General features: G+C 35.3%; 1 protein-coding gene and 1 long non-coding RNA gene across 3 annotated transcripts in view; one reads left to right on the forward strand and one right to left on the reverse strand.

The window, feature by feature from the left end:
- The window catches only part of LOC106802351 (uncharacterized), a 119,284-nt gene that overhangs the window by 90,441 nt on the left and 12,664 nt on the right, over positions 1–16,179 (reverse strand). The window lies entirely within an intron of this gene.
- Positions 1–16,179, forward strand: part of LOC106802352 (uncharacterized) — a 40,876-nt gene that overhangs the window by 14,174 nt on the left and 10,523 nt on the right. The window contains exons 2-3 of one of the 2 annotated variants that reach the window (XR_001391593.2): positions 1,956–2,079; positions 2,784–2,901. This is a non-coding gene — a long non-coding RNA (uncharacterized LOC106802352). The remainder of the gene's footprint in view (positions 1–1,955; positions 2,080–2,783; positions 2,902–16,179) is intronic. The other variant, XR_015553430.1, reaches the window with a different exon arrangement.

Consider the following 16,179-nt stretch of genomic DNA (forward strand, 5'->3'; position numbering starts at 1 on the left):
CTTGATGCGGTGTAGGTGTGTGCATGGTGTGTGCTTTAAAGAAATTCTGGTGAACTAAGAAGGTGTAAAAATTGTATTTTGTTATATAAAATTAATATGAATCGTATTATTTATTGAACCATTTAACATGCAGCTTAATAATTATTATGGGCATCTTTAAATATGCCACATTTACTTTATTCAGAAGTGAACAGATAGTTAAGCAACTGCTGTATGCTAAACACTATTAGGTATGGGGGTATAAACAAGGTTTCTGACCTCCGGGAATAGTGCAAGCTAGATATGTTTCTGTGTATGTTTGTATGTATACCTTACCTAATAAGGTAGCATGGTTGTCATTTCATACTTTCAATACTAGCAGGAATGTTGTGAAATGTGCTTTAAATATTTTTTTTATTTATTTATTTTTTGGGGGAAGATCAGCTCTGAGCTAACATTCATGCTGATCCCCCTCTTTTTGCTGAGGAAGACTGGCCCTGGGATAACATCCATGCCCATCTTCCTCTACTTTATATGGGCCACCGCCACAGCATGGCCTGACAAGTGGTGCATCGGTGCATGCCCGGGATCCGAACCCGGGCTGCCAGCAGCGGAGCGCGCACACTAACTGCTATGCCACGGGGCTGGCCCCTATTATTTTTTTAAACGGAAATATTTTTGTATGGTTTTACAGTCATGGAGGGAAATAATGAGATTTTGGACTAGGGAAGTAATGGTTAGGATAGAGAAGAGGGAAATGTCTAGAATGACTCAGTGAGGGAGGTTCACAGCTGATAGTTTTTTCTTTTCTGATAAAGGAGACATAAAAGAGATAAGGGCATAGGTGAAGTAGCAAGTAAGATGTTATAAAATATATGCTCTAAGGAATGGGAGAGGGAATTAAACAGGGAGCAAGGTTATTAGCAGGAGAGACGGATGTACCTGGGAATCTAGGCTGGATAGGAAAAGATATGAAGCTGTGTGGGAGATTGTGGTTTGAAAGAAAAGGGAATAGTTGAGGAATGGAGGTTAAAATAAGGTTAGAAAGCAGGTGTTTAGGGAGTAATGGAGTGAAAAAAAAACCTGGAATGATAAGTGGTTGTCGTCAGAGATCCATATATTGGAGTCTAAGGCTGTGGAACAATTTTCTGGTGATCAGAAGGTTGAGAGTGTGGCTCTGGGTGTGGACTGCTGAATGAAGTGGCTGTAAGCTGGTGGAGTCAGAGTTCAGGGCTGTTGGATGGGTTGTCCCTATGGACACTGAAGTGGCACACGATGGCAGAAAATGTAGGGGAGGTAGATACTAGAAGCCAAGTGCCAAAGTCCTCAATGAATAAGGGAGAGAACGACTGGGCAATTAAGTAATGAGAATGAAAGAGAGGAATAAAAAATTACCAAGACTGTTGATCATGCCCCTTTTGCTCAAATTAAGAGTTCTGAGGGCGAGGACTGTGTCTTCTTTAATGCTGTAAATATTTGCTGAATTAATGAATAAACAAATGATGACCCCATCATTTTGAATACGTATTTATTCATGGTGAATAAGTATTTCCGAGAACTTTGGGTTTTTCTTTTTACAAGCAATTGATATTAAAGAAAATACAAATGAGCAAGATGTAGGAAAAAATCAATAATCCCATACCCAGAAATAACCACTGTTAACCCCATTATTAAATTTTCATACCTGTTTGTTGTTCCTAATTTCCTAGCAATAAATATTCAGCTATATAATATACTTTAATGGCTGAATAAGTATTCTATTATAGAATATAAGGATGTTACCATTAATTTTAGCAGTTTCTTATTTGGGGGTATTTATTGATTCTAACCAATTTACTAGTAAAAGGAAAAAGCTAATAGTATGATTAGATTTTAGTTAAGTTAAATTTTTGCCTTACTTATTTCCTTAGGATGCAGTCTTAGAAGTGGATTTTTTGGTAGGGTCTTCATAGCGAGCCTGTTTATCTTTATTTTAGGCCTATTTCTAACAGGCTTGTTCATGTGCATTCTTATTCTATCCTGGATTGGAATCAGAAAATTGGACAGTGTTGCAGGTACTGACTGATGCAGGCACACCGACAGCCACAAAAGTGAGAACTGGTAAGTAAAAGTCCTTCTTCGTGGGAATAATGATCGGTGTTTTAAAAACTTGGAATCAAGTATACTTTTCATGACCACAATAAAAAATGATTCACGAACTGAATAACAGGATATAGTGGTCAATTCAGAAATGCATATTCAAATTAAATAAAAACCTCTATGAATAATCTATATTTGTTGACAGCATCCCATTTTAGGAGAGGCTTTAAAAAATCATGAATAATCATCAAGGTCACTGCTCCTCAAACTTTCACAAAAGTGTGGATAATAGCAGAGAAGAATGAATAAGTGCCCTAGAAGTTTGGTCCCAAGCTAGGATTTTCTTTAGTTTCATTTTTTGTCATAAATTTAATATAAATGTTGCATTATACACCATAATAGTCCCATGTTGAGTATGAATATGATGCTTATACACTTTTTCAAAATATCTGGGTAGAATTGATATCTAAGAAGATGCCCCATGTTTATTCAGTGGCTTTTAACACCCTGGCATACCACAAATTTCTCTTGCCCCAAGCTGGACTTTTAGAGGCAAAGTTCTAGGGTATTTCATGGTTGTATGATATGTTCCTTTTCAGTTTTCTTTTCTACAGTTTAGCCAAGGCTATTTATAGTAGTGTATGGCAGGGAGTAGATTAATTGATGCTTACCCACTTTGAACCTGAGAGTGTCACAGAGTGAAAATTCAGTATCATTGCCAACAGAAAGCACTATAAGAAATGTTGAAGAAAGTCCTTCAGACAGAAGGGAAATGATACCATTTGGAAATACAAATCTACACAAAGGAATGATGAGCCCTGGAAAAGCTACATTGGTAAATGTGTAAGTTTTTTTTTTTTTTTCTATTTAATTCTCTTTTAAGATAATCAAATTTAAAAATAATAACAATATATTATGGTGTTTACAACATGTATAAGTAAAATATATGACAACAATAACATAAAGGCCAGGAGGGGAAAAATAGAAGTATGATATTGTAAGATTCTTTTGCTATATGTGAAGTGGTGTAATAGCTCTTGAAAGTAGACTGTGATAAGTTAAATATGTAGACTAGAAACCCTGATGCAACCAGCAGAACAACAAAACAGTTGTAGCTAATAAGCCAACAAAGGAAAAAAAATGGAATCATAAAAAAATACTCCATCCAAAAGAAGGCAGAAAAAGGAACAAGGAACAGATGGAACACATAGAACAAATAGAAAATAGCAAGATGATAGACTTAAATCTAATCGCATCAATAATCACATTAATTTTAAATTATCTAAAAATCCTTATTCAAAGGCAGAGATTGCCACATTAGATAGAAAGCAAGACCCAGTACACTTTACATACAAAGACACAAAAATGTTAAGAATGAAAGGATGGAAAAAGATATACCATGCTGATGCTGACACTAGTCAAAAGAAAACTAGTATGGCTATATCAACATAGTAGAAACAAACCAAGATTTCAGAGCGAAGAATATTACCAGAGATAAAGAAGGTCATTTCATAATAATAAAGGGGACATTTAATCAGCAGGATATAACAATCCTAAATGTTTATGCCCCACATAAGAAGAGGTTCAAATATGTGAAGCAAAAACTGGTAGAACTGTGAGGAGAAACAGACAAATTTACAATTATAGTCGAGCTTTTAATACCTCTCCTTCAATGATTGCTAGAACAACTTGAAACTTAGCAAGGATATAGTAAACTGAACACTATCCACCAATATTACCTAATTGACTTTTCTAGAACACTCCACAAATAGTATAATACATATTCTCTTCAAGGTGTACATGAAACATTTACCCAGAGACCATATTCTAGGCCACGGGTCAGCAAACTATGGCCCTGGGGCCAAATCTGGCCTGGTTTTGTATGGTTTATGAACTAAGAATGGTTTTCACATTTTGAAAAGTTACTAAAACAAGAAAGAAAATTTGTGATAGAGACTGTATGTGGCCCACAAAGCTTAAAATATTTACTATCTGACCCTTTAGAGAAAAAGTATGCCTACCTCTGTTTTACACCATAAAACATGTCTCAATACATTTTAAGGGATTCAAGTCATGCAAAGCATGTTCTTTGACCACAATGGAATTATATTAGAAATCAATAACAGAAAGCTACCTGGAAAATCCACAAATATTTGGAAACAAAAGAACAGCTTCTATATAACCCATTGATTAAAGAAGGAATCAAAAGTGAAATCAGAAAGTTTTTTGAACTGCAGGAAATTAAAAATACAACATATCAAATTTTATGTAAATGAAATGCCTATATTAGAAAATACAAAAAGTCTCAAATCAATGACCTCAACTTCCACCTTAAGAAACTAGAAAAGAAGAGCAAATTAAACACAAAGAAGCAAAAGAAACAAAATAATAATAAAGATCAAAGTGGAAATCAATGAAATGGAAAACAAAAATCAATTGGGAATATCTATATAATCAAAACCCGGTTGAGATCAGTAAAATTAATAAACCTTTAGCCAGACTGGTCAGGAAAAAAGAAAGTGAGAGACAAGACACACATCAGGAAGACCAATATCAGGATTGAGAGAGGTGATATCATTACAAGTTCTACAGATATTTAAAGGATAATAAGGGAATATTATAAACAAGTTTAGGCAAAAAAAATTCAACAACTTGGATGAAATGGCCAGATTCCTTGAAAGACATAAACTACCAAAGCTCACTCAGGAAGAACAGATAACCTGAATGGTTAAATATCTATTTTAAAAAATTGAATTAGTCGTTTAAAACATTCCCACAAAGAAAACTTCTGGTCCGCAGGGCTTCATTGGCGAATCCTTCCAAACGCTGAGGAAAAAAATAATACCAGTTATACACAAACTCTTCCAGAAAAGTGAAGAGAAGGGAATACTTCCCAGCTTGCTCCTTGAGGCCAGCATTATTACCTTGATACCCATACCACACAAGACATTACAGGAAAAGAAAACTCAGGCTAGTTTCCCTTATGAATATAGATGTAAAAATTCTAAAAATTTTATCAAATCAAATCTAACAATAAATAAGGATAATATTATTGAGTGGGTTTATCCCCAAAATACAGGATTGGTTTAACCTTCAAAAATCAATGTAATTCACCGTATTAAACTTTTTTTTTAAGTTTTTTTTTTTTTTTTTTTTGTGAGGGAGATCAGCCCTGAGCTAACATCCGTGCTAATCCTCCTCTTTTTGCTGAGGAAGACCGGCTCTGAGCTAACATCCATTGCCAATCCTCCTCCTTTTTTTCTTCCCCAAAGCCCCAGTAGACAGCTGTATGTCATAGTTGTACATCCTGCTAGTTGCTGTATGTGGGACGCGGCTTCAGCATGACCAGAGAAGTGGTGCATGGGTGCGCTCCCAGGATCCGAACCCGGGCTGCCAGTAGTGGAGCGCGCGCACTTAACCGCTAAGCCACAGGGCCGGCCCCCCGTATTAAACTTTTTTAAAAAGAAAAACTGATCATCTCAATAGATGTAGAAAACACATCTGATAAAATCAATATTCATTCCTGATTTTAAAAACTCTCAGCAAATTAGGAATGGAAGGGTACCTCTTCAACCAGAAAAAGGGCGTCTACAAAAAACCTACAGATAACCTGATACCTACTGGTGAAAGACTTCATGCTTTCCCCTTAAGATCAGGAACAACACAAGAATGTCTGCTCTTACAACTTTTCTTCAACATTGGAGGTTCTGACCAGTGTAATCAGGCAAGAAAAGAAAGAAAACACATTAAGATTGGAAAGGGAGAGGGCCGGCCCGGTGGCTTAGCGGTTAAGTGCGCGCGCTCCGATGCTGGCGGCCCGGGGTTCGGATCCCGGGCGTGCACTGACACACCGCTTCTCTGGCCATGCTGAGGCCGCGTCCCACATACAGCAACTAGAAGGATGTGCAACTGTGACATACAACTATCTACTGGGGCTTTGGGGGGAAAAAATAAATTAAAAAAAAAATTAAAAAAAAAAAGATTGGAAAGGGAGAAATAAAACATAATTCATCCATCTTTCAGTTGGTGGAATCTATAAAAAGCTACTAGAACTAATAAGTGAGTTTAGCAAGAGTGCAGGATTCAAAATCAATGTACCACAATCATTTATATTTCTATATTCTAGCAACAAACAACTGAAAATGGAAATGCAAAAAATAATAGCATTTACAATAGCATAGAAAATATGAAACACTTAATAAATCTGACAAAAGGCATGAAAGACCTGTACACTGAAAACTGCAAATATTGCTGAGAGGAATCAAAGACGACTTAAATAATTGGAGAGATTTACCTGGTTCATGGGTTCATATTGTTAAGATGTTAGTTCTCCCCAAATTGATCCATAGGTTCAACACAATCCAAATCAAAATCCTAGTAGGCTTTTTTTTTTTTAAAAAAGAAACTGACAAGCTGATTCTAAAATTTATACAGAAATGCAAAAGATCTAGAATAGCCAAAACAATTAACTTCGACAAAAAGAACAAAGTTGGAGGGCTGACACTACCTGATTTCAAGACTTATTATAAATCTACCTTAATCAAAACAGAGTGGTATAAGTATAAAAATAGACAAGTCAATGCAACAGAATACAGAGTCCAGAAATAGACCCACATATATAAGGACAACAGATTTTTGACAAAGTGCAAATGTAAAAAAAAAAAATTTTTTTTTTCAGTACACAGTGCTGGAAGAACTGGATATTCATGTACAAAAATATGAATTTCGATTTATATCTCACACTGTATACAAAAATTAACTCAAAATTGATCAGACCTAAATGTAAAACCTAAAATTACTATAAAACTTCTAGAAGAAAACAAGAAAATTTTTGTGACTCTGAGTTAGACACAGATTTCTTAGATGTGACACCAATCCATAAATTGTGTGACAACACAATCCATAAATGAACAGATTGATAAATTGGACTTAATCAAAATTTTAAAACTTCTGTTCTTCAAAATACATTGCTAAAAGAAAGAAAAGACAAGCCACAGACTGGGAGAAATATTTGCAAAGAATGTAATAAAGGATTTGTATCAAGAATACTATAATGAACTCGCAAAACTCAATACTGAGAAAACAAAAATCTCAATTAAAAAATGGGCAATAGATTTGAACAGTCACTTCACTAAGAAAATACCCAACAGCAAATAAGCACATGAAAAGAGCTCATTTTTTATTAACCTCATTAGTCTTTAGGGAAATGCAAAGTAAAACCATGATGGAACAAGTGGATATCCATATACAAGAAACTGTATACACATCTATTAGAATGGCTAAAATAAAAAGTGTTGTTGAGGATGTGGAAGAATTGGAACTCTGATACACTCCTGGTAGGAATGTAAAATGATACCACCACTTTGGAAGAGAGTTTGGCAGTTTCTTAAAAAGTTAGACACCAACATATGATTTAGCCATTTCATTCTAAGTATTTCCCCAAGAAAAGGAAGCATGTGTTCCTACAAAGATCTGTGCATGAATGTTCATAGCAGCTTTATTTTTAACAATCTCAAATTGGAAACAACTCAAATGTCCATCAACAGGTGAATAGATAAAGAATGATATATTTATACAATGGAATACTACTCAGCAATAAAAGGGAATGAACTGTTGTTACATGCAACATAGAAGAATCTCAAAATAATATTCTGAGTGAAGAAATAGAGACAAAAAATTGAGAATATACCTTATGATTCCACATATATAAAATTCTAGAAAATGCAAACTAATCTTTAGGAACACAATGCAGACCAGTGGTTGCCTGGGGATTATAAAGAAGCAAGAGAAATTCTTAGGAATGATGGATATGTTCACTGTCTTATTCTGGTGATGGTTTCACAGGTGTATACATGCTAAAACTTATCATTTGTACACTTTAAATACACAGGTTAAAAGTTATCAATTGTAGGGGCCGGGCTGATGGTGTAGTGGTTAAGTTCACGCTCTGCTTCGGTGGCCTGGGGTTTGCAGGTTCAGATCCTGTGGGCACACCTACGCACAGCTTAGCAAGCCATGCTCTGGCAGGCATCCCACATATAAAGTAGAGGAAGATGGGTACGGATGTTAGCCCAGGGCCAATCTTTCTCAGCAAAAAGAGGAGGACTGGAAACGGATGTTAGCTCAGGGCTAATCTTCCTCACCAAAAAAAAAAAAAAAAAAAAAGACATCAATTGTACACAAATATGTGCTATTTATTGAATATCAGTTATATCTTAATAAAGCTTTATCAAGCTTAATAAATACATTTTAAAAATGTATCTAGAAAAATATAAAGGAAAATAATTTCAATTGAAATATAAAAGAGAATTAACCTTTATTAGAAACATACTAAGAGGCAAGAACTGGGTAGGTGCTTTAAGGATTACAGTATATGCAAATACATCATTTTCTATGTGCCAGGCACCGTTATTTGCACTTTACATTTATTAAGGTGTTTAATCCTCACAACTTCTTGAGGTGGGGACTATTATTATCCTCATTTTACAGATGAGGAAATGGAGGCAAAAAGTCACACAACTTCTGAGTGGGGGAGCTGAGATTTGAACCTGGGAAGTCTGGTGTTTTAACAGATCTTTATGACATCCATTAAGCTACATAGTTGTATTTCCAGTTTACAAAATGAGAAAACTGTGCCTCACAAAGGCAGTAATTTTTTCAAGATCACAGAATTTGTAAGTAATGTCAAGATTTAAACTCAAATTTGTTTTACTCCAAAATATACATTCTTCTACACTAGATTGCCCCCATTTAAATTTCTGGTTAAATAGCAAGACTGACAGAGGCTATAATAACTATTGATAACTAATAGCTCAGACTGTGTTGCTTCTCCCAAACCCCTTTTACCACTCAATATGTTGTCTGGCATGTTTGTTGAGTATAAATTAGAATATATATAGCACCAGCAAGCAACTAAGAGCTCAAAAATTATTTGTTGCTTTGTTTTGATACAATTCCATTTTCAATATTCATAGTATAGTGGTGTCTGTTGAAAACTAAGAAATTGAATGTGTGACCTTGGAGGATCTTTTCAGGCTAATATTAAAACCAATAACTTATCTATACACTTCTATAAGTAGAATTAAACAAATATGTTCCTATATCCCTAAAACTGAACTTGAGGAAATTTTTTCCTTTTCCATGAAATCTTCCTTTCCTCTGTGTGTGTGTGCACTTTAACTTATGGTTACTAGTCTGCAAGATATGGTTTGATATGTGGTCAAAGTGGCCCCAAAGAGATTTTCTTGGTTGAAGTAAAGAGAGTAAGCAAGAACACAGGAACATTCCTAAATTGCTAAAAAAAAAAGTGATCCATTATTGGATAGAGTTCAATAGACATAAAACATTTACAATAAAATTACTTTTAGGTGACTTTTGGAGGCAGAACAGGGCATTAGTTAAGAAAAGTGGCATTGGACTCAGATCTCAAATCCTAGCTCTGCCCACTTACCAGCTATGTTACCTTAGAGATGTAACTTAATTTGGGCCTCAGTTTTGCCCATCTGTGAAATGGGTTAGTAATACTTACCTCACAGAGTTGTTGTGAATATTAAATGAGATAATAAATATATGAGCATTTAACACAGTGTCCAACATACAGTAAGTACTCAATAAATGTTCCACTGTTAGCTACTAGGAAGATACTGCTACATAAATGTAGGAATCCAAAGCCATATTAGATTAGATAATGATGAAATGCTAAAAGTATTTTATGATATAATCTCTTGTTTACAGAAAATGTATCACATAGATTCTAAAAACTCTTAGCTCAGGGAGCATCAAACTTGATCCATTGCTATTTAAAGAATCATGTAACATAGCACATTCTAAAATTGAACCCTCTTTAAAGGTAGTTTCCTGTTTCCATAATTTCATAGCCAAGATTTGCCTTGGGGATGGAAATCCATGTTGACCCTGACAGTCTTACATTAAAACAAATTCCATATTTAAGAGCTAAATAGTTTAGATGACTTGTGTTAATGTGTCTTTTATATTCTATATTTTTTGAAGCCATAGCCTTTATACACAAGTACTGCAGTCTAAGAAAAGTTGCAGGTATTTATTTTGTGTATTTTATCTTAAGACATAATTTTTGTAAGACAGCTAGGAAGGACATTCAATTAAAAATTCAGAACATCGAGTGAGATAATCCAGAAAAACTGTGTCTTTCAATTTTATTCATTCAGTTTGTTATTCTCATCCATTAAGGGGTCAGCCAAAATGAAGAGGTAATGTTTAATAAAGGACAGCTTTGTCTGACCTGAGGGAGAGAGTTCCAAAGCTAGATCACCTCCCTAGAAATTGTTTTGAAATTGATACCTTGTCTTACAACAAAGTTCATACATAGCCATTGATCTTCTTCATCGCATTCCCTCATTAGTCCACAGGGTTTCAATCAATTTCTATATGAGGATGACTTTCACATGTCCAACAGGCCCAGTAACTTATCAAGAAAGCTTCAGTCCTCTGTCTTCTAGTGACATCCCACTTAGATCTGACATTAAGTTCATTTTTTCCCTTCAAGCTATTTCTTCCAAATTTCTTGGCTATTGTTGCTAACACCACAAATTTTTGGACCTTCCAACTTACAATCTTAGGTTCATTTCCTTATTTTCTTCCCTCCCATATGAAAACAATTGCTAAACTTGTTACTTCTTATAGTTATTTCTTTATAATGTACGTCAGATATGTCCCTTTTGATTTTTAAAACTGCCCATTTAATCCAAGCTCTTAAACGTCAATTTGTATTGTAGCTCTTGTATTGTATTGCAATTTGTATTGTAGCTCTTGTATTGTATTGCATCGCATTGCACTGCATTGCAGCCTTTTGGTATTCTCCCTTGCCCCCATCCTGTCTTACCGCTTCCCCACTAGCCATTACAAAACATAAAATACTTTTCTTCAAACTTGCTGTAAAGAAGTGTTGCTGGGTCAATAAGGAAAACCTGATTGACTAGAAAAAGGGAATTGAAATGGAATCTGCTTTCCTTTCAGTGATTCTATCTGGAAGGAAGAGCAGAACCTTCAGGAATTGAATCACAACTTAGACAAATACGGCATGGGAGACTGTTGCTAGGAAGGGACTGATAATACATGGTGATAACTATCGGAAAGATAAAAGGAGACATAAAATTCAACTTTTGCTAGCCATTCTTTCCCTTTTTTGCTTTCCATATACCTCAGCTGGGACTCTATATGTGCAGTATTTATTTTGTTTGTGTTGTTCTGGTCATCATAAAGTTATCTAGGAGGCTAGGAGAGCTGACCACCTTCAGAGATGGAAAAGCAGTCTGTTCTGTCTCTAGTGACAACAGGAGTTCAATTCACACCAAACGTCTTTCTCCCATTTAGAAACATCCTGGTATTTAAGGCCTTTCACATAGTTCTTTTCCTTTCTATTTCATTTCTCTCTGCTCTCATGTTTGTGTTCTCTGTTGCTATCAAAGTATCACGTCTGGGAGATGAGCTGCCTGTTGCTGCTCTGCAGTACTTTTGTATATTGCTGTATCTCTAGTGCCTCAAACAGTGCCTGGGACATAGCACATAGTAAGTACTCAATAAGTATTTGATGAATGAATGAATGGTTATCTTTTCTCTCTGGCAATCCAAATCCATCGCCACTTAAAAAAAATCTACATAAGGTTTGCCAACTCCAGTAAACTTCTATCCATTATCAATCTAGTTTTAAATCACTTCATTTTCCACATCCCCTTAGCAATTATCTATAGTTTGCAGTTGATTAATGTACTCTTGTTATGTTAATTTACATGTACTCCCACATCTTTTCTATATATGTTATATTTTCAACTAAAAGATTATGCCTCAAATGTTATATATTGTATGTGCTGCTCAACAGTGCCTCATGTGCTACACAAAGGCAGACACTCACTAGATGGGCAGGCTACCTCCTTTTAAGATCTATTCTCTGGATCAGTGTGATCTGCCTTGAAAGGGAGTTTAGATACATATAGGTTCTGTTTTTTGCTACTTCACTCATATATTGTGTGACTTTGAGTACAAGTGTTCCTTCAGTGTTCAGTTTAAGAACAAATTTTAAAAAAAAGGAAGTTTCCTAAAGAAAAACATTTTAAAGTTACGGAAGCATCTATGGGCTGGTAACATTTCTCCAGAAATATTTAATGTAATATAAAAGTTCTCGACTGATCACTTTGAATCTTTCCTTGGAATTTCCATAGAAATGTCCATGTAGCAGAGAAACTGAAATAGTGTTATGTAGAAAATATTATTAACTTAAAAAAGACCCCTGATTTCTTCACAGAGGAAAACCAGAGGTAATATTCTGGATTTTTGCAATATTTAAGCTATTTCTTAGTTGTCTCGTGAAGGAATTAATGTAGTGGAACATATTCAAGGAATGGCTGAGGTGTCAGCATAAGACTGTACAAAGTGTGAGAGTGTTTTCTGTAATGGATTTTCAAATAGCTAAATTAAGAGTCACTCACTCTCTGGCCTCCCTCCATCTACACTGTCTTCTGGCAACAATAAAGTTGGGCAACCTATACATTAAAGCAATTTCTAATAATGCCAAATCAACAGCAGTTTCTAGTCATTTCCAGTCCCTCCTCCATGAAAGTGTACAACATTTAGGTTATTCCAGATATTTTCCTATACACACAAAATCAGACATTAACATAAAAATATGAAGGGAAGAAAAACATCAAGCCATAGAATTGAGTTTTAGTTTTACTGACATTTATATATCACACTTCCTGTTTATGATTTCAGAAGTGCAACCATGCAGTGCTTCTATTAAAAACTGAATAATTGAGAACAGTTTGAGGATTACAGTGACAACTTACCCAAAGGAAAAAAACACTAAACTTACTGCTGCATTCATTTGTGGAATTGCTATCTTTGTTGTGTAAAAAAATTGACTGTTTTTCAAACATCATTTACTAATAGTAGTTAAAAGGGAGCTTAATAGCCTTGTGCCCCTAAAACAAGCAACCAGACATGAGTCTTAGTTCTGAATTTGACTAGGTAATGCAATAAGAAAACCAAGCCAAACCTCCTCTAATACATATACGTAAAGGTAATACTTGCAACAATTTGCTTTTTTTCCTCATTTTGACATTTCAGTTGACTATTGTTATACGTTAATTAACAGTTTCACCTGCAGGAGGGAAAGGGTAGAAATGAATACAATTTTTAAATAAAAGCTCCTTTCTCTCACTATTAACTTGTTCTATTTGAAGCATAATTATGTGAGTTAGTTTATTTTTTGGTGACCACTTCAGAATGTGTGTGTATGTGGAGAGAGAGAGAGAGCACCCACGTGAGCAGTGACTGCTCGCTAGACATGAAAATCCATGTTCTCATTTCTTGGCCAAACAGATAAACTTATTCCCAGCCTCCCTTGCAGTTGGGTGTGGGTATGTGACTAAGATACAGCCAAGAGAATGAGAATGGAAGCTGTATGTACTACTTTGAGTCCCCTCCCCTAAAAACCTCCCCTTCCAACAGACTGAAATAGAAAAGACCCCAGGGAGACCTTGGAAGTTTGGTACTGAAAGCCGAGGTACTGAAAGACCTTGGAAACTAAGTAGTATTGAACTACTTGTTCACTTGAGCAAGAAACAAATTTGACTCATTATACATTTTGGGGTTAATCTGTTACGGCAATTAGCCTATTCTAATTAATTCAATATACAAAGCTTATATTTGCAGTGTCTCTATAATGCACAACTCCAGGGAGCACCATTTACATTGTAATGTATGTAAATAGCATTTCCTGAAGCACAGTTAAGAAGCTACAGTACGTATGTATACATATGGATATATATATAAATGTCCATCCTCTCCCCACCCCCACTGGAGTTGTGCAATGATGTAGCTCTGCCAAGCTAACTCCAACTTCTCTCTTGGGTTTTATTGCATATGAATATCAATTTGTGTAAAGGTACTTCCCTTTTTGTATCTGTGCTAAGAGATTAAGGTGGAATGGATCATCCAACAAGACTCTTAAGGGAAAAATGTATACTTAGGGTCCAAATCAGATCTCTTTCTTGGATTCATTCAACTGTGTAGCTACATACTCTTCTTATAACCTATTACGCTTCGGCATTAGGAGGGTGTTAGGAGCCCCCCTACATACACACACTTACTGCTGTGAGTAATAAAAGCTTTTCTGGGCCTGCCTTTCCTCATCTGTAAAATGAGAGTTGGACTATCTGACCTCAAAGATCCCTTCACTAAAATTTCTACCGTCTATGACTATAAGGTCCATAGCTTTTGGTAGAAATAATTGTTACTGTGAGTGTTCCTTTGGATTCCAAATTGATAATACAGAGGTGCTTAATAGTAACCTGAAGTTTTAAAAAAGATATTTAACTTGCACCAATTCACAGTCAAAGAGGCACAACAGAGGTTCTTCTCTTCTCCCAAACAAAAACTATTAAATTGAAAAGATATTTTTTAGAGTAATTTTAAAGCAGTGCGTCACCTCTCTGATTTCTTTACACTGTAGGTAGAGAAGTATCAAAGCTAAGGCAGAATGTGATATCTGTTGAAATGATATATTACAAAAAAAGTAAAAAACTAAATAGCAGATTATATAGTTGTTCACTGAATTTAGCAGTTAAAACCTTAAATTTTACTGCTTTTAATTGTATACTTATGCTCTAATGATTCAGTGTAATAACAATTGTTACCAATATAGACATTCTATATAGAATATATAGTGCTAAATCACATTTTTGATTTAGCTGACTGAAATGAATCTTCACCTATTTGTCTGCTGGTGGGGTTTTAATTTCATAGATTTCAACTTCAGTTACAGCTAAAATATACATTATCCAGTCTTGATGCAGGCATGGAACTGCCTTTAACTCACATTCTTTTGCTGCAGGAGAGCTGCAGAAATATGGACCTCATTCAGGGATGATACTGTTTTAGAAAGGAGAAAGGACAGGCTCTATAACATTGTTCAAAGTGGAATTTTTATGTTAAGAGAAAGCGATGTATAGGCTAGAGTAGATAAGAAGGAGGAATCACAGTAACTTTTTTTTTCCACAAAAGGAACAAGACAGAAGAGAGAGCCTGCAATAGTATTTTGAGTACTAGTAGACAAGCATAGAATCTAAAATATCCTTACATAATTGCAGAAATTGGGAAACAATCTTTAAAATGAGGCGATGGATAAATAAGTTTTGGTATATCCATATGTTGGAATGCTATGCAGATGTTAAAAACATGTTTTCAATAACATGAGAAAATGATCATTATAAACTATAACTCCTTTATACCTATCAAACAGGAATCAATCTTTTTCTTTCCATCTTCTGTACTCTTCCTCATGCCACTTCCTCCCCACCCCAAATATAAATAAGAGCATAATGGAAGAAATGTTTTAAGCAGAGATGCATAGACAGTCAATTTTAAAGCTTGAAGGGATTTTTGAGATTAGTCAAAATTCAACGTTTTGCAAAGGAAACTGACACTCTGGAAAATTAAATATCTCACCTAAGGTCTCAATCCCAGCATTGCCACTTGCTAAAACCTAGGTTTCCTTACTCCCAAAATTCAACACATTTTACTTTCTACGACAACATGCTACATCTGAGTTTGGGTCAGACCAGATTATAGGTAGTATTGAAGGTTAGGCCAACAAGTATGAACTTTATCCTAGACTATCCTTTTTTTTTTTGGAGGGGGTGATACAAGGGAATGATAATGATCAGAGTCATAAAATATCTGTAGAGATCATCTATATTTCCTAATAATTCTAAATCTTTAAATTTTTTCTTTTTTTTTTTTTTTTTTTTAAAGATTTTATTTATTTATTTTTTCCCCCCAAAGCCCCAGTAGACAGTTGTATGTCATAGGTTCACATCCTTCTAGTTGCTGCATGTGGGACTCGGGCTCACGTTGGACGGAGAAGTGGCGCCTTGGGGCTTGCCCGGGATCCGAACCCGGGCCGCCAGCATCAGAGCGCGCGCACTTAACCGCTAAGCCACGGAGCCGGCCCCTAAATTTTTTCTTATTCACTACAACTTTAGAAATTCTTGGGGGAAGAACAACAAGCATTTCTTTGTCTCACATAAATAATACTGAGTAATGGCAGTGACTAGATTACCATTTATATAACTATTTAATTTATTT

This window comes from Ceratotherium simum, chromosome 10 (genome assembly GCF_057802395.1).
Source record: "Ceratotherium simum simum isolate JZ-2026a chromosome 10, ASM5780239v1, whole genome shotgun sequence".
NCBI classification, from domain to species: Eukaryota; Metazoa; Chordata; class Mammalia; order Perissodactyla; family Rhinocerotidae; genus Ceratotherium; species Ceratotherium simum.